Consider the following 18,550-nt stretch of genomic DNA (forward strand, 5'->3'; position numbering starts at 1 on the left):
AGAGGATCGTAGTCCAATGTAATAACCATACTGCTTTGATGTGCAGGTGGTGGAAGCTCCTGTGGCTAGCCGGACTGATCAGTTTGCTGAACTAAAGCGGCAACTAGATGCGGCGGATGCCGACATCGAGCTTGTTAACAAGAGGCTTGACGAGGCACGGGGTAAGCGATGTTTTGTGGTGAATGTCACATAGTAAGAGCAGCGTAATGCTAGTATCTTTAATATGCATTGACTACAGATGGAGCTGCCACCGTGGAGACCCTTCGGGTGGAACTTGCCCGAGCCAAAGAACAATCAAGGAGTAGTAATGCGACTGCTTTGAAGGTGGCTGAAGAGTTAAGAGTCGAGAAGGCCGCGCATCGTGAGAGCAAAGAGAAGATGGCCAAGATGGCTGTAAAGTTAAAAAAACAGTGCCGACCGTTGCTAGTTCCTTGAAGAAGAAAACCAAGCGAAGGCGACGGACCTCGCAAAGGCCACGATGGTGGCCAAAGACACTCGCTCTGCCATGAGGGCGAAGAAGGAAGAGCTGCATGAAGCCGGTGATATTGTGGCTGGGAAGCCCTTTTTGCTGCGGAGGAAGTTCGGAGATCCGCGGTATGCCCCTCTGGATCGGCTGTGGAGTTCGGCAGACGCATATATGGATTTGACGGTGAGTGCTGTCGATGCGGCCGAATACTTCCGAGATCAAACAGAGCGTGAAGTGGACAAGCTATTCTGGTCGCAGTTTAATGTTCCAGAGCGTCCGCTTCCACTAACTGATCAGCTTGCCGAATGGGCCGAACTCAATAGATTGTCTGGACTTGCCATGAGGTCCGTCGTAGATCATCTGTGGCCGGAAAAGCCAAAGCCGAACAGCTATTTCAGCTTGGTGCAACAGTTCCTTGGTGCGGTGCCGCGCATCAATGTGATGAAGAGGTCGGTGTGCATAGAAGGCTCGCGGATGGCCTTTGCCCGTGTCAAAGCATACTGGGCGGAGATGGATGCTACCGCTGTTGCGGCGCAGGGTTCGGCCATAGGCCGATTGGCTGCCGAGCACTATTTTGAAGAAGTTATTGAGGGTGCTCGTTTGATAGAGGCCTAGTGCTTGAAGAATATTATGTTTGAGTGACATGTATTCCCATTGTAAAAACAATGTTTTATTGAATTTATCAAGGCTATTTTTATACTTGTGCCCGAAAGTATTGCGATGCCTCCTGTGCGGGTGTTTATGTATACATGTGTATAACCTGAAAGATTGCAGTCCTCGGCTTCAGCCCCCACACATATAATGCAGGAGTGTTTGCAGAAGACGCGTATTCACACTTAATCCAACGTCTTGGTCCTAATAAGGAGGTGAGAGTGCAACGAACTAGGCAACCAGACTATAATGCTTTAACACTTTCACTTAGCCATAGGAGTTTGACAGTGGGGCTACTATATAGCCCCTGGTGGCTCCGCACTCACCCGAATTCGGGGTGCGTACATGCCCGGCCAGGAAATGGCCCTTCATTAAGGAGGAGGAATTCTAAGATTCCGATAGGTCATTGAGTGGTTGACCAGTCTCGCGCTATATCATGACAGTCAGTTTTTGGCTTTCTCTACTGAGGTGCTCATCCGGATGAACGAGGGCACAATCGTAGTAGTTCTCCTGGTGCCGCCTTGGCCGATAGAGCAGAACGTAAAGCAGCAAAACACAGGAGCCGGTCAACCCAACATTTGACCAAAGACATGATTCGGAGCTGATGCATATAAGGCCAAACTCGCGAAGCCGAACACTCCCTAAGGTATTCGGTCTTTATGGTGTAAACCGGGCCTAAACAGTGCCCTTTATAAGAAGCCCCTGGTGTCCAGGTACGTGCATTTTTCTGGCGTGGCCACATGCCAAGACGTCAGCATCCTTCTCAATTGTACTGAGAATCCGAGGGATGTGTATCAACAAGAGAAAGTAAAAAAGGTTGACGCAGGGTCTTAATCTGAAAAGAATCCTTTGAACGGGTCCCTGCTGCACGTCTGCGCCTGTGTCTCCATTGTGCCGTATCCTGGACGGGTGTAGCACGATGGTCATCTGCAAAAGAGAGGAACTTTGGTGAAAAGTTGTCGTGCAAAAAGGTAGGTTTAAAGAAACCATGTACAGTTCAAGATGAGTGAAGAATGCCACTTGTCTGCGCGCGTTGAGCCCCTTGTATTTGTAATAGGGGTGTGGTCATCAAACCTGTATGAATTACATATAGCAGCGCCAGACTCGTCTAACCGTGTCCGTGGTCTTGACGACCTATCGAATGCTTTAGTTGGTGAGGCCGTGCTAGTGTGCGGCTGCCAAGGCAGCCGCACTCTCTTCGGCGCGCAGAGATCGCTCAATATTTCCATTGGCTGTAATGATGCCACGTGGACCGGGCATCTTAAGCATGAGGGAAGCGTAATGCGGTATTGCGTTAAAGTGAGCGAAAGCTTCACATCCAAGTAGGGCTTGATAGCCACTTTGGAACGGAGCAATGTGGAAGGTTAAATTTTCGCGACGGAAGTTGTCGGGGAAGCCGAATGTAACCTCTAGTAGCAGGGAGCCCGTGCAATGAGCCCCTGGGCCTGGCGTTACTCCTCTAAAGGTAGTATTGCTGTGGCGAATTTTCATTGGGTCTATCCCCATTTTGCGGATTGTGTCCTGATATATCAGGTTTAAGCTGCTGCCGCCATCCATCAGGACTCGTGTGAAGTGGTATCCGTCAATTATTGGGTCTAATACCAAGGCAGCCCATCCTGCGCTCCGGATACTTGCTGAGTAATCCTGATGGTCGAAGGTGATCGGTTGAGACGGCCAGTGGCAGAACTCCGCGGTGATAGGCCCTTGGGCATGTTTATCTGGGAGTGCCACTTTGCTCCTCCCCTTTATCACGTGTAACACATTTGCTGTTTTGACTTCTGGTGGAAATTTCTTCTGTTCCCCAGTGTTTTGCTTGTGAGGCTCATCCTCATCTTCGCTTGGTGTATCCTGCCCCTTATGTTCGGCGTTGAGCTTGCCGGATTGTTTGAAGACCCAACATTCTCTGTTGGTATGATTTGCAGGTTTATCGGGGGTGCTATGGATCTGACATATTTTGTCCAGAATTTTGTTTAAGCTGGACAGTTCATCTCTGGCGCCTTTAGAGGGCGGCTTTTGCTGACCTGGCCGAGAGCTTCTGAATCCGGCGTTTACCGCCATGCTCTTCGGACTATCTTCTTTATTCCGGCGCTTATTGTTTTTGCTGCGTCGTGATTTCCCGTTTTCGTCTCTAACTTCGGATGTACTTGGGTCGCTGGTGCTGCATCGGGCTAGCCAGCTGTCCTCGCCCGCGCAAAAGCGGGTCATGAGGCTTGTTAATGCTGCCATTGTTCTCGGCTTTTCTTGGCCGAGGTGTCTGGCAAGCCATTCGTCTCGGATGCTGTGCTTAAAGGCTGCCAAGGCTTCGGCGTCCGGACAGTCGACTATTTGGTTCTTTTAAGTAAGAAACCTATTCCAAAGCTTTCGGGCTGACTCTCCGGGCTGTTGAGTTATATGACTCAAATCGTCCGCATCCGGAGGTCGGACATAAGTCCCTTGAAAATTTGCCCGAAAAGCGTCTTCAAGCTCTTCCCAGCTTCCAATGGAGCTTTCGGGGAGGCTTTTAAGCCAGTGCCGAGCTGGCCCTTTGAGCTTGAGGGGTAAGTACTTGATGGCATGGAGATCATCTCCTCGAGCCATATGGATATGGAGGATATAGTCCTCAATCCAGACCCCAGGGTCTATTGTTCTGTCGTATGCCTCTATGTTTAAGGGTTTGAATCCCTCTGGAAATTCATGGTCCAACACCTCGTCGGTGAAACATAGGGGGTGTGCGGCACCCATGTATCTGGGTGTACCGTGGTGTTCGGATGTTTGTTGTGTTGCATCATGTGCCGGAGCGTGCTTGCGTGGTCCGTAAATGGATCTGGTTGCGCTGTCCTTTTGATGCGAGCCCTCGCGTGGATCGCGTATTGGCTCATGTGCGGCGTTGTTCGCCGCTCTATGTTGGCCGTGAGGTCATCTATCCGGCCAGATGGCCATTTTAATTTTTGGTTGCGGGGGATCTAAGGCCTCCTCGTCAAATTCAGGTAGCAACTTCCGCTTCGGGTAGCTCTTGGTATGGCGGTTACCGCCGTACTTCGCCGCTGTGTTGAGTACTTTACTCCATCTAATTTTGAGTGTGTCTTGCGCAGCCTTGAGCCTTTGCTTCTGCTTTTTTAGACTCCTCGCGGTGGCAACAAGCCTTTGATGGGCATTCTGTTGCTCCGGGTGTCTGTCCGGTGTGATGTCGTCTGGATTATTATCTTTGACGGAGTCGGGTTGTTTCGTTTGATTCTCTGTGTTGTCGTTGTCTGGCGATTGTTCACCCTGCTCTGATGCTGGGTCTGTGTGATCGTTGTTTCTGCCGAGGCGGGATTTGGGGCGGCGCTTACGCCGCCGCTTTGACTGCTTCTCGAGGGGACAATCCTTTGTTGCGTCCTTCCGTTCCTCGTCGTCGTCTTCTTTTGGTGTGTCCACCATGTATACGTCATGTGATGAAGTGGGCGTCTAGTGCCCTGTGGGCGGTGGTTCCCGTTCGTCTCCTGCATCGTCGTCCATACCGTCGATGTCTTCAGAGTCGAAGTCGAGCATGTCGGTTAAATCGTCGAAAGTGGCTACTAAGTGGGTGGTGGGTGGGCGGCGAATTTCTTCATCATCCGCATCCCAATCCTGCCGGACATAGTTCGGCCAGGACTCTCCTGACAAGGAGAGAGACCTTAATGAGTTCAGTATGTCGCCAAAGGGCGAGTGATGAAAAATATCCGTGGAGGTAAACTCCACGATCGGCGCCCAATCGGATTCGCTAGGAACGGGTGCAGGCGGTTCGGAGTCCGTGGCCGGAGAGGGATCCGGTAGTTTGACAACACGGCTCTCGTGCAGGGCAAGGTCGATGTTCAGCTCGATCGCCGCTGAGGGTAAGGCCTCCGTGGCGGGGTCCATCCACCCGTCCATGGACGGCGCAACTGGCTCCGAATTGAGGCTCGGAGCGGCTGTCGGTGCAATTCCTGAACACTTCCTGATGGTAGAGCTAAATCATACTCACCGTGACTGCGTGACGCACAAGGCAGAGGCTCGAATCCGCCGAAGATCAAGTCTTCGCGGATATCGGCCATGTAGTTTAAGCTTCCAAACCTGACCTGGTGGCCAGGGGCGTAACTTTCGATCTGCTCCAGATGGCCAAGCGAGTTGGCCCGCAGTGCAAAGCTGCCGAACACAAAGATCTGTCCGGGGAGAAAAGTCTCGCCCTGGACTGCATCGCTATCGATGATCGTAGGAGCCATCAAGCCTAACGGCGATGACACATAGGAACTCTCAATGAAAGCACCAATGTCAGTGTCAAAACCAGTGGATCTCGGGTAGGGGGTCCCGAACTGTGCGTCTAAGGCAGATGGTAACATGAGGCAGGGAACACGATGTTTTACCCAGGTTCGGGCCCTCTTGATGGAGGTAAAACCCTACGTCCTGCTTGATTTATTCTTGATGATATGGGTATTACAAGAGTTGATCTACCACGTGATCGGAGAGGCTAAACCCTAGAAGCTAGCCTATGGTATGATTGTATGTTGTCCTACGGACTAAAACTCTCCGGTTTACATGGACACCGAAGAGGGTTAGGGTTACACAAGGTCGGTTACAAAGGAGGAGATATCCATATCCATACTGCCTAGCTTGCCTTCCACGCCAAGTAGAGTCCCATCCGGACACGAGACGAAGTCTTTAATCTTGTATCTTCATAGTCCAACAGTCCGACCAAAGGATATAGTCCGGCTGTCCGGAGACCCCCTAATCCCGAACTCCCTCATCCATCTTGGCCCATTAAACTCCCAGGGGGTTCCGGTAACCCCCGGTACTCCCGTAAAATCCCAATTTCACCCGGAACACTTCCGATATCCAAATATAGGCTTCCAATATATAAATCGTTATGTCTCGGCCATTTCGAGACTCCTCGTCATGTCCGTGATCACATCCGGGACTCCGAACTACCTTCGGTACATCAAAACATATAAACTCATAAAACCGATCGTCACAGAACTTTAAGCGTGCGGACCCTACGGGTTCGAGAACTATGTAGACATGACCGAGACACGTATCCGGTCAATAACCAATAGCGGAACCTGGATGCCCATATTGGTTCCTACATATTCTACGAAGATCTTTATTGGTCAAACCGTACAACACTATACGTTGTTCTCTTTGTCATCGGTATGTTACTTGCCCGAGATTTGATCGTCGGTATCCCAATACCTAGTTCAATCTCATTACTGGCGAGTCTCTTTACTCGTTCCATAATACATCATCCCATAACTAACTCATTAGTTATCATGCTTGCAAGGCTTATAGTGATGTGTATTACCGAGAGGGCCCAGAGATATCTCTCCGACAATCGGAGTGACAAATCCTAATCTTGATCCATGCCAACTCAACAAGTACCATCGGAAACACCTGTAGAACACCTTTATAATCACCCAGTTATGTTGTGACGTTTGGTAGCACACAAAGTGTTCCTCGGGTATTCGGGAGTTGCATAATCTCATAGTCATAAGAACATGTATAAGTCATGAAGAAAGCAATGGTAGTAAACAAACGATCAAGTGCTAAGCTAACAGAATGGGTCAAGTCAATCACATCATTCTCCTAATGATGTGATCTCATTGATCAAATAACAACTCATGTTTATGGTTAGGAAATTTAACCATCTTTGATCAACACTACTAGGAAAAGGCCTACTAATGGCACACCAGTTTTGCCTACTAATGGCGCACTACTGGTGCGCCATTAGTATCACGCCACTAGTATTTCTTACTAATGGCGCACCACTGGTGCGCCATTAGTATCTGGTATACTACTGGCGCACCACGCAGTGCGCCATTAGTATAGAACACCATGCGCCATTAGTATGCCTCCCAGGGGGCCATATTTAACCATGTGCTTTGGCATACTAATGGCGCACTGTTGTGTGATGCGCCATTAGTATACTTTGGCATACTAATGGCGCACTCTGTAGTGATGCCCCATTAGTATGAATATTAGGATTTATTCTTTTTTACTTTTCTGATTTTTGCACAGGTTACAAAATATATTATTTGACAGAATATAGACATCAGCACACAACAACAGCAGATTCATCGAATACAATAGAAGATTAGTCTCCGAATACAATTCATCATATTAGTCTCCGAATTCAAAAGACCGAACAAAGATAAAACATTACAAGTCTCGAGACCGCGAGTATCGAGTTTGTCTTCACATTACAAGTCAATATCGATCATCTAAACTACCATCACATAGAAGAGAGCTGCGGTCATCACGATGAGCATCATCGCGATGAAACTGGTCTTCATCCGGTTCCTCCAACGCTCCCTCCTCTCTCCCGCTAGATAGCGGGCGTATCTAGATTCCGCCTCCGCCCTAGTGGTGTACCCTTTGTAACTGTTACCGCTGAAACGGTGAACCTGTCTCCGACACTCCTCCCAGTCGTCGTAGACTCCGGGAACCTTACCCTTGTACACGACATACGATGACATCTCTATGCACAAGCCAAACAACAGACAATACATACATAACCAATATATAAGTATGCAACAAAATGATCGGAAGAGAAAAGCAAGACATGACATTAATAGCACGATTCATGGTCCTACTAATAAATAGCATCGATTACATCTAAGTTGAACGACTGTCCAAACCAAAGAGACATACAAGTTCATTAAAGTTTAATTACAACATGAGCCAATCAATGTTTCAGAACTACACATAGCATCACTACTGTCGACTCGACTCATGGGACCGGAGCGTGGATGAAGCCGCCGTCTGCCGTGATGGTCATGAAATCGCGGGCGTTGTCAGCCTGCATTTGCAGCGTTCCATCTATCTCCCTGTTGGACGGTTGATATCTGAGGTAGAACTGCCCCGAGGTATGAAGGACATCTTGATGGATGATGTCCGCAAACTCCGACTGGATGCGAAAGAAATTCTTGTTTTTCATTACGTTCAACGCCCTATTCAAAGGGGTGTCGAAAGGGGAGCTCTGAGACGACCCCGCGCTACTGCTTTCTTTGTCCTGCGGAAGGAACGTGAACCATTTAGAAATATTGGGGATTAATTAGAATGCAACCATATGGAGCTAATTACGTGGGGATGTATTCCTTACCAGAACAAGCTCAAGCGCCTTGGTCTTCGGATCCGTGGTAAGCTCCTTTGTTACCGGGTCCTCCTTGTACCGGGCCTTGAGAAATTTCCTGGTCTGCTTGTCACGGTATTTCTCGAAGCAGAGCGGTAGGCCTTGCTCGGCACGCTCCGCGTCCTCCTTGTCCCATATAGGCTCCGCCACTCTGTAACCGCCGGTACCGAGTTGGTGGACCCCTAAGTTCAACTGCCGCGTTTCTTTCCCCCACTGACTTGATTCAGAGGTTGCGGGGCTCTCGCACTTGATCTTGAACTCCTTGTAGTCATCTTCGCTCATCAAAGGATATTTCTCCTTGATCTTCTCATAATTATCACCTTTGTCAATCATTGCCTTCATCGTGCTTTTCCAAGTAGACAGGGCCGTGCTCATCCTCGTGAGGGCGACACCGTTCACTTTATTCCCCGAGAGGCGTGTGTTTGCAAAATCAGCGGGGAACTTGTATCGTTCGTGCAGCTTCGTGAAGAGGAGGCTGCGCAAATTCCCTCGGTCCTTATGCCTTAGGTTCTCGGTGTTGATCGAGACGGTGCTTCGAAGAATGCACCTGAGCTGAACCGAGTACCCCTTGACTACGTGTTTGGGTGCCGTCGGATGCCCGTCGGAGTTCACTTCAGTAAATTCCTCCCTGACGGTGCCGAGCACGTTCGGGCGCCGGTCCTTCCGTTGACTCTTCGGTTGGCTGCCATCTGTGCGTGTGCCGCCATCATCAGTGGTGGCATCCGTGCCACCATCATCAGTGGTGTCATCCCCGACGCCACTAGGGGTTGTGTAGTCAGGATCGGTGTCTTCCGTGGCGTCCTCATAGCGGTGAGGTCTTCCTCCAACTCCTGGGATAGCTCCCAGAATTGCTTGCCGCCCGAACCGCCAGCCTCATCATTGTGGGCGATGTTTCGCTCTAAATAGGAAAAAAGTTTGGTCAAAAAGTTGGTTATTGTCAAGGAACAAGATCATGGTCTCATCATTTAGGGTTTGTCGACACCGAGGCATCCTAAAGCTAAGCTTTTATCATTTAGGGTTTGTCAACACCGAGGCACCCTAAAAGCCTAAGCGTACATCATTTAGGTTCTCATCGACACCGAGGCACCCTATAGAAGCCAAGTTAAGTTTTCATCATTTAGGGTTTATCGATGCCGAGGCACCCTAGGTTAGGCCTAATCACTTGGCACTAATCACTTGGCTCTATTGCCACCTATGTTGGGTTTATCATCTAGGGTTTATCGATGCTAAGGAGAACTCTAAGTTGGGCCTAATCACTTGGCTCTATTGCCACCTATGGTTTAATGCAGCAAGAATGGCGGGGCAGTTGATCCTACTTAACTAAGTACTAAGATACCCCGGCCCATGCATTAGTCGCAAGTACCCCATATGTCCGATTTTTAGCAAAGTAATGCTAAAATTCACGAAAAATTTCAGCATGACCTTTGCTGAAAATAGGACTTATGGAGTACCCGAATTTGCCGGAACAGAAGTTAATCGACATTCCGGCAAACTCAAGGGCCTCTTGGGGTACCTGCAAATTCATCACGACACGAAGGGCCTCTCAAGGGCCTCAAGCAGCAGCGGCGTCTCCCAGGACCCCATTTTTTTGGAACAATCAGAGCAAAGATTTCAGCATATTTCTATACAACAGCACTGTAAAGATGAAAAACAGTTCTACAGCAGCCCATTTATATACAACAGCAGTACTATAGTTCAGTACCATATGCCTACATTTCAAAATCCAATCATGTCACAATCAAATAAAATTTCCAGAGGCAGAGCCACTGTACAATACTGTATCAAGGCAACAACCTAATTTCAGTAAGGAAATTAACTGAATTTAAAGAGATAAAACTTCTTGGCTCTCCACACTCTACTCCACTGGAGGCACCAGAACTAATTTGCAATCAACCCTGAACAATAAGTATATTTCAGACATTTGGAACTAAACTAACCTAACTAATCACAACAAGGTGGCATGCATAGAAATCTGGAACTAAAGTACAATCTGGATTTATAGCACATGCTGCAGCCACTATAGAAGTTATTAACGTAACAATAAAAGCCTTCAAGGGGCAAATAAAGCCACAATTCAAGTGCTCAAACTCTCAAAGGGACATGTAGGAGCAAACCTTGGAAGCAGTAGGAGCAGCTGCAGCAGGAGCCGATGATGCACTCAGCCAGATGCCTAGCCAGGGAACCTGCATAATCAACAAACACATAAAGCAACCATGAATATAATTAAACACATACATAGGGCAGATTAATCTGCCATGCTAGGTGACAGCATACTAAGGTAGAACAGAAAGCACTACAGCCCATTATCTGTTGTTTGGGCACTACCGTGAACACCTTGACAGATATATATCAGAAGTGCACTAAACAAGAAACAGTAGTACTTTTCTACACAGTAATCACGTGTATATTAGAAGGATACTTTTTCATCAGCCTAGAACTAGCACAAATCAACTCAGGTCTCAACCAACATACTAAAATTAGTATTGTCACCATTAAGACCTACATGGATCATTTCATTTGTGAACACATTTGATTGTCCAAACATAGTACTCCTAGCATATTCTAGCTGTTGCTAACACTACTCCTAACTGATGTTACCATAAGAGCTAAGATAGCAAAAACTACATAAAGCACTGCAGCATTCCATCATGAGTGCACAGCTACAACAGCACAGTTGCTACTAGTTCACAAGGATACCAGATCAGATCAGAGATCGGGCTCACCATGCACACTTATCCACCTTCCCCTTGCTCCACTTGTCGACAATGGCCAGGATCAGCTTCTTGTTCTCATCCAGGTACTGCACGGTTCATGAATGACTGATTTATCACCAAAAACCTATCTGTTGTTCCCGAATGACTGATTGTTCCCGAAGAAGAAGGAAGAGAGAATTCCTTATTTGGCCCTTTCTTAAATTTTGATTCCCTATTTGGCCCAAAATAAATTTTTCTTCCCTATTTGACACCTAAAATAATTTTCATTCCTTATATGACACTTTTGTCCATTTTAGGCACTAATCGGGTTAAGTGTGATGTGAAAAGACCATTTTACCCTAGTGCATTGTGTAAAATCTTGGGTGTAGTTAGAAAGCAATCGGTTTACCCATGTTTTAGGGATGTTCAACAGATACTGCACATGCATATGTATGCTCCAATATTTTGTTTCTTATGTAAACTGATATGTGCGTGTAAAAGCCATACAATAGACCCGTAGAACTTGTACTAGCTGTAGCCTGTAATACAGCCGAGTACTTTCCGGCGAGATGCAGTACGAGCTAGCCGCGGCTGATTACTTTCCGGCCGTCGGGAGACTCGCGTGCTAGTACGAACAGCTGGATCGATTTGCACCAGATGCACTTGGACCCTTGCACGTACTAAGTACAAATCGCACACTCGGCTGTAGCCTTGTTTTTCTATTTGGATTTGGATGTTCTACAAGCCAGGCCGAAAGGGAAGTAGGAAATTGGTACCAGACCGACTGTGAGCTTGTTGGCTTTGACTGGGGCTGCACGCGCAGGATTTGACTGGGGCTGCACGCACATCCTGCTGCTTTTTAAGATCGAGCCAGCCAGCCAGCGAATTAAACGGAATGTTTGTTTCGTGATTTCCCCCCGATCGGGGCCCCTTTGCACAGCTCGCACCCCCTCCTCGACGGGCCTGGCCACAGAAGCGTGTCGCTCTCATTAATCTCTTCATTGTCTTTTTGTCACGGTATACAAGTTATCATATCTATATACTAGCAGTATATAACTAGCCTATATAGGATTTAGTAGTAGTATGTGACTGTGTTTGGAACGTGTAACCTACTTCAGGACGAACGCACATACCAGATTACCTAAGACAAAATATTGGAGCATACATATACATGTGCAGCATCCTTTGAACATACCTAAAACATGGGTGAATTGATTGCTCTTTTACTTCATTCTTGACAGTTAAAAATGCATTAGGGGCAAAATGGTCTTTTCACCACACATTTAACATTATTAGTGTTTAAAATGAACGAAAGTGTCATATAAGGTACAAAAATTAATTTAGGTGTCAAATAGGGAAGAAAATTTATTTTGGGCCAAATAGGGAAGCAAATTTTAAGAAAGGGCCAAATAAGGAATTCTCTCAAGAAGGAAGGGGAAGGGGGAGGAGAGGGGAGGGGCTCACCTACGAATATGTAGTCGAGGTCGTACACGGCGTCGGGGTTGCGCCGGCAAGCTTGCCACCCACCTTGGAGCCGGAACCCTAGGGCTCGGGGCCTGCGCAAGACCACAGCCAGGAGGCGCAGCCGTGTGCGGACGGCGAGGTCGATGAAGGGGGCGCGGGGGCGGCGGGGGTGGGCTCGATCTGGGCCTCGACGGGCGGCTTCTTCGCGGGGAAGGAGAGGCAGGGAAGGCAGGGAAGAAGAAGGTGGAGAAGGAGAGGCGGCAGCGTCGTCGACAGCGTGCAGGCACGGCGGACGGAGGGGGCGGAGCAAGGCGGGGCGGCGGCGTACGGTTGGGGCGGAGGCGGCAAAGTTAGGTCGAGTGGGGATCCGACGAGGGAGGGGAATAGGTGGAGTGGGGGAAGGGTTAGCAATGGCGCACCTCCCCCTAGTGCGCCATAAGTATGACGATAGCGATGGCGCACCTCCCCCTGGTGCACCATTAGAATTTTGTTTTGATTACAGTTCGAGCACTCAGGTTATATTCCCCCTAACCGTATCCCCATCACAACACACACACTAGCCTGACTGGTCAGCATGCAGCACACACACTAGGAGGTCCTGGGTTCGATTCACAGGCTCCCCAATTTTTGTTTTTATGCATTTTTTCTTTGCACATATCTTTTTATCCATGCATCCAAATATAACATGTCACATATGCTAGATGCTCAGAATTTCATGTAGAAAAATAATATGCAGTTTGTTGCCATGTTAACAACATTTAAAATGCTGTTTGATATTTATTTGTGTTTAAATATGTTCAAACTTGTTTAAATCATAACAGTAATTTTTTTTATAAAAACAGTAATAACTTGTTTAAATTTGTTTTTTTTTGCAATTTTAGTTGCATTCATTTGTGACGGTGGAGCGGGCCGGGGAGGGTGCGGGGGAGAGGGTGCGGGGGGTCGGCGACGGCGGCCGGTGGAGCGGGGGAGAGGGTGCGGGGGGTGCTCGGCGGCGAGGGGGACCGGATCTGGCGAGGTGGGATAGCGATCGAGATGGAGGGGGATCGAGATCGAGTGTCCATGAAATTTAAAAAATATTAATGAGTTCAAAATTAAAGTGCCCATGAAATACAATCGAGAAATGAAGGCTACGATTTAAATACAATCGATCTTAGCTAGATATCTGTTCACAATCTTCTTGCCCTTCTTTTTCGCAAATGGAGTTCTTCTGTGGAACGGACGTCCTTTAGGTAGGGTGGTCCTGCTTCTTCTTGTGGTGTATGCTGCTACTTCATCGTCGTCGTCATGTTCGATCTTCGGGTCACCGTACTTGTCGAAGTCTTGCTCATTGGCTACTCCATCCATTCTGATGATCTTCCTTTTGCCTCTCCTCACGACAACACGACTGGGCTTTGATGGGTCGGTAATGAAGAAGCATTGGTCCACTTGGGAAGCCAATACCCATGGCTCATTTTTCGCGGTGACGTTTGCGCCCGCGGTCTTGGATTTGGCTTCGGGTATAACCATGGTGGTGAAATACCGGTCTTCTTTTAGGACGCTCTTGGCCCATCTGACACGGAACATCGGGACCTTCTCTCCAGCATAGCTCAGCTCCCAGATCTCCTCGATCCTTCCGTAGTATCTGTCCTTGTCGTTACCGGTGTAGGATTCCATCGTTACCCCGGAGTTCTGATAACCATCGCTCTTCATGTCCTTGTCCTCGGTGTAGAATGTGTAGCCGTTGATATCGTACGCCTCATAGGTCATCAGGTTGTGCTCGGCGCCCTGTGACAAGGCGAATATGAGTTGTTCTTCCGCGGAAGAATCCTCATGTAAAGGGTACGACAGAAGCTTCTGCTTGAACCAACGCGTGAAACATGAGTTGTGCTCTTTGATTATATCTCCGTCCGTCCTCTGTTGGCCTCGGTCATTGTACGTCTTCTCAATAAAGGTTTTGTGCTCTACCACCCAAGGATCGACCACGTCTATGTGTTGTAGCGCGACTAGGTTTGCTCTTTCAAAGTCAGCGAATCGACCCTCGAAGTCGACATGCATTTCGGGGCGACCCTCACGGTGACCCCATCCAGCGAGCCTGCCGAGGTGCCTATTGACGGGCAGACCAACGGGGTTCTCGATGCCTAGATAATTCGTGCAGTAGGAGATGCACTCTTCGGTCAGAAAGCCCCTGGCTATGCTTCCCTCTGGACGTGACATATTGCGAACGTATCCTTTGATGACACCATTCATCGTTTCGAACGGCATCATGCTGTGCAGGAACGTCGGCCCGAGTTGGATGATATCCTCCACGATATGGACCGGCAGATGCACCATAACGTTGAAGAATGCGGGTGGGAAGTACATCTCAAGCTCGCATAGTATCACCACGATCTCTTCCTGTAGCCTTCTGAGTTGCCTCACGCCAACCGACTTCTGAGAGATGACGTCGAAAAAGTTGCATAGGCCAAATAGCATTTCATGGACGTGCGCGTCCATGATCCCACGGATTGCAACTGGAAGTATTTGCGTCATCAGCACGTGACAGTCATGAGACTTCATCCCGCTGAACTTCTGCTTCACTGGGTCTAGGTATCTTCTTATCTTCCCCGCGTAACCGTAAGGAAGTTTTACTCCTACGAGGCAGGTGAAAAACTGCTCGATCTCCTCCTGACTTAGAGTGAAGCACGCAGGAGGGTAGTCATTTCCCGTCTTCTTGGCCTTTTTGCCTTTGCGACGACTTTCTGTGTCCTGCTTCGCCTCATCATCATCATCATCATCATCATCATCATCATCATCATCATCATCATTAGCGTGAAGCTCCTGCCTGATGCCCATTGATTTCAAGTCTGCCCTTGCTTTTGGCCCATCTTTGGTCCTCTCTGGCATGTTGAGCAGGGTACCAAGCAGACTCTCGCACACGTTCTTCGTGATATGCATGGCATCAAGGCTGTGAGACACACGGTGGATCTTCTAGTACGGCAAGTCCCGGAAAACAGACCTCGTTTTCCATACCTTCAGCAGCGGCTCTGGCGCCTTTCGCTTCTTTCCCGGCTCTGGCGCCGTTTGCTTCTTTCCCGGTAATGGGCAATCTTTCCAATTTTTCAACAGCCCGTCTATTTCCTCACTGCTCCTCGTACGCGGGCGTCTTTGGGGTTCGGTTTCACCATCGAACAGATCCTTGTGTTTCCTCCATGGGTCATCGTCGCGAAGCCACCTTCGATGTCCCATGAACACGGTTTTCAAAGACCCATGATCTCTATCTAGCTGGCGATACTTTGTGTCATCCATGCACCTAACGCATCCAGAAAATCCGTGGACCACCTGCCCCGCGAGATATCCGTAACCAAGATAGTCGTGCACCGTCGTGAGCAGTGCGGCTCTCATAGGGAAATATTCTTTCTCTGCGGCGTCCCACGTATTGGCTGGCGTTTTCCACAGCGTGTCTAGCTCCTCTTTCAATAGCCCCAGATACAGATTGATGTCGTCCCCTGGTTGTTTCGGCCCTTTAATTAGCATACTCATGTGAATGTACTTCCTCTTCATGCACAACCAGGGGGGAGGTTGTACATCCACACAAACGCATGCCAGGTGCTATGTGTGCTTCTCTGGCTGCCAAACGGATTGACTCCATCGGTGCTCGCGCCCAGCACGGTGTTCCATGGATCCTTCCCAAATTCTGGGTGTTCGAAGTTCAACGCTTGCCACTGGCTCCCAACCTTAGGGTGACTCAGCATCTTGTCTTTTTCATTTATCTCCGAGTCATTTGCGTCATCTTATCGCTTCTTCTCCTCCCTATCCGCATGCCAACGCAGGAGCTTTGCTACCTTAGGGTCCGTGAAATACCGCTTCAAACGAGGAGTGATCGGAAAGTACCACACCACTTTTCAAGGAGCTTTCTTCCTCTTCTTGTATCGAGTGACGCCGCACACCGGACATATGGTAGACTCCGCGTGCTCGTCCGACAAATGATGCAATTGTTCATGCACACATGGTATTTCACGTGCGGTAAATCCAGAGGACACACGACTTTCTTTGCCTCCTCGAAACTGGTCGGGCACTTGTTCCCCTTGGGAAGACGTTCGTGCCAGAATGACATGTTCTTGTCGAAGCATGCGTCGGTCATTTTGTGTTTTACCTTCATATCTAGAGCCATGAGAGTTACTTTCAGGCGGGTATCCTCGGGTCTGCATCCTTCATACAATGGAGTAACCGCGTCTATCTCCAGTTGATCCAGCTTGGCTTTCTCTCGGGCGGCAGCTCTTGCGTTATCCGTCTGCTTGAGAAGCAGCTCTTGAATATGAGGGTCCTGCACCCAGCCCATCGATGGTCCATCGTCGTCTGCTCCGCCAGCATCTTCATCTTCATGATCATGCCCTTCGTCTGCTCCGGCATCTTCCTCATCATCATGTCCGGCATCTTCTACATGATGACTGTGTACAACATCACCGTCGTGATCATATCCTGGAGATTCTTCGTCTTCTCGCCCGCCTGAGCCGCGCTGGTTGTCTTGCTGCCCTTCCTCATTTCTTGCCCGGCCCCCATGGACGACTTCATAGTCATCTTCATCACCTTGCCACCGATAGCCATCCATGAAACCACGCAAGAGCAGGTGGTCCCGCACCTGCCCGGAATCCGGGTCCGCAATAAGGATCTTCAGCTTGCATCTTCGACACGGACATCTTATCTCCGTCTCGTTCTTTTGAAGCATCTCGGCCTTCGCGGAGCTCAAAAACCTATTCACGATGCCTTCGGTCATCGTGCGGACCATGGTCGCCTGCGGGGTAGAGCAAAACGATATTTTAGAACCAAGAAAAAATTTGGCATGAATTTCCCAAAAAATAGGACCAAAAAGAATGCATAGTGCCAAAATTCTCGCCGAAACAGAAATGAATCAACATTCCGGCAAAAAATTGGCAACTATCGCATTTCAAATACCGGTACCTGCAAACACAAACATATATGCAACACCACAAACATATGCAACACCACAAACATACATAGATCTAGCTAGGCCACAAAAAGTGCATGTGCACGTTGTTGAAGCGAGCTAGGGAGAAAAAAAAAGTAGATCTACAACATGAAGATAGCTTTCCCCTTACTTACCTATCAAAAAAAGGTAATTTCACCACTTAATTTTGATGAATCTATGGTGCAAATGAGGTGAGGAGGAGGAGGAGGCAGCCGACAAGCTTGGAGAAGGAAGTGGAGGGAATGAAGTAGGGAAAGTGAGTGTGTAGGTGTGGCTGTCCAAAATATCTAGCTGGTCCCAGGTTACTAATGGCGCACCACACAACTATGCGCCATTAGTAACCCAACATACTAATGGCGCACCTCCTGCCGTGCGCCATTACTAGTTTTGCAAAAAAGTAAATATATATATATATATATATATATATATATATATATATATACATCTGGGCTATTCTGTTACGCGTAACAAAATATTATTCTGTTACCCTTTTTGAACTGACGGTTTCAGGTGGTTGTACTTATGTTTTTGAAACGGTTGAACTGATGCTTTCAGTTGTGTTTAACAGATCGTCTTCTTTAGTTCAAAAACTTTTTGTAATTTTTTTGTCGGAACGTGGCGTGTAATATATCGTTGGAAAGCTCTTGACAACCATATTTCAAGTATATTGAACGTTTTTACAAAATCATTATGGTTTAAGAGCAGTTTTGAAAAACCCATTTTTTTCAAAACCGAAAACGTGAATCGTATTTTGGACTCAATTTTCAAACGTTTTGTCGGAATTGAGCAAATAAGATGGCGTTGGAAAGCTGGTGAAAATCCGCATCTTCCATATATGTATTGTTTTTTCTAATTCTATATAATTTAAAAGTAATTTGAAAAACGGTGAAATTCTGGGTGAAACGTATTTTCGCGATTTTTTGCAAATGGTTTGTCAGATTGACGCAAATGATATGGTGTTGGAAAGCTATGTAAAATGCACAACTTTTTCGTATAGAAATGTTTTTCTAATTCCTTATGGTTTAAAAACGAATTCGAATACGGTCAAATTTGATTTTGAACGCGATTTTATTAAAAAGTTTGTCGAAATATGGAAAATAATATACCGTTGGATAGCTATCGAAAATGCGAAACTTAGTCATGTTGAACATTTTCTCTACTTCGCAACCGTTTAAGAGTAATTTTGAATACGGCATGACGGATCCTGCTGCTTTCTCGTGTGAAAAACA

At 47.8% G+C, this 18,550-nt stretch overlaps 1 long non-coding RNA gene across 1 annotated transcript; it reads right to left on the reverse strand.

Annotated features, from left to right (window-relative positions):
- Positions 1–10,330: 10,330 nt before the first annotated feature.
- On the reverse strand, positions 10,331–12,752 carry LOC147970494 (uncharacterized). Its single transcript, XR_015603239.1, has 3 exons — positions 12,374–12,752; positions 10,940–11,016; positions 10,331–10,399 (listed from the first exon to the last, which is right to left on the reverse strand). It is a non-coding gene; the product is annotated as an uncharacterized LOC147970494 (long non-coding RNA).
- Between the last annotated feature and the right edge of the window lie 5,798 nt (positions 12,753–18,550).

The sequence above is a fragment of the Triticum urartu genome, chromosome 5A (genome assembly GCF_056163025.1).
Source record: "Triticum urartu cultivar PI428250 chromosome 5A, HENAU_Tu73, whole genome shotgun sequence".
Taxonomy (NCBI): Eukaryota; Viridiplantae; Streptophyta; class Magnoliopsida; order Poales; family Poaceae; genus Triticum; species Triticum urartu.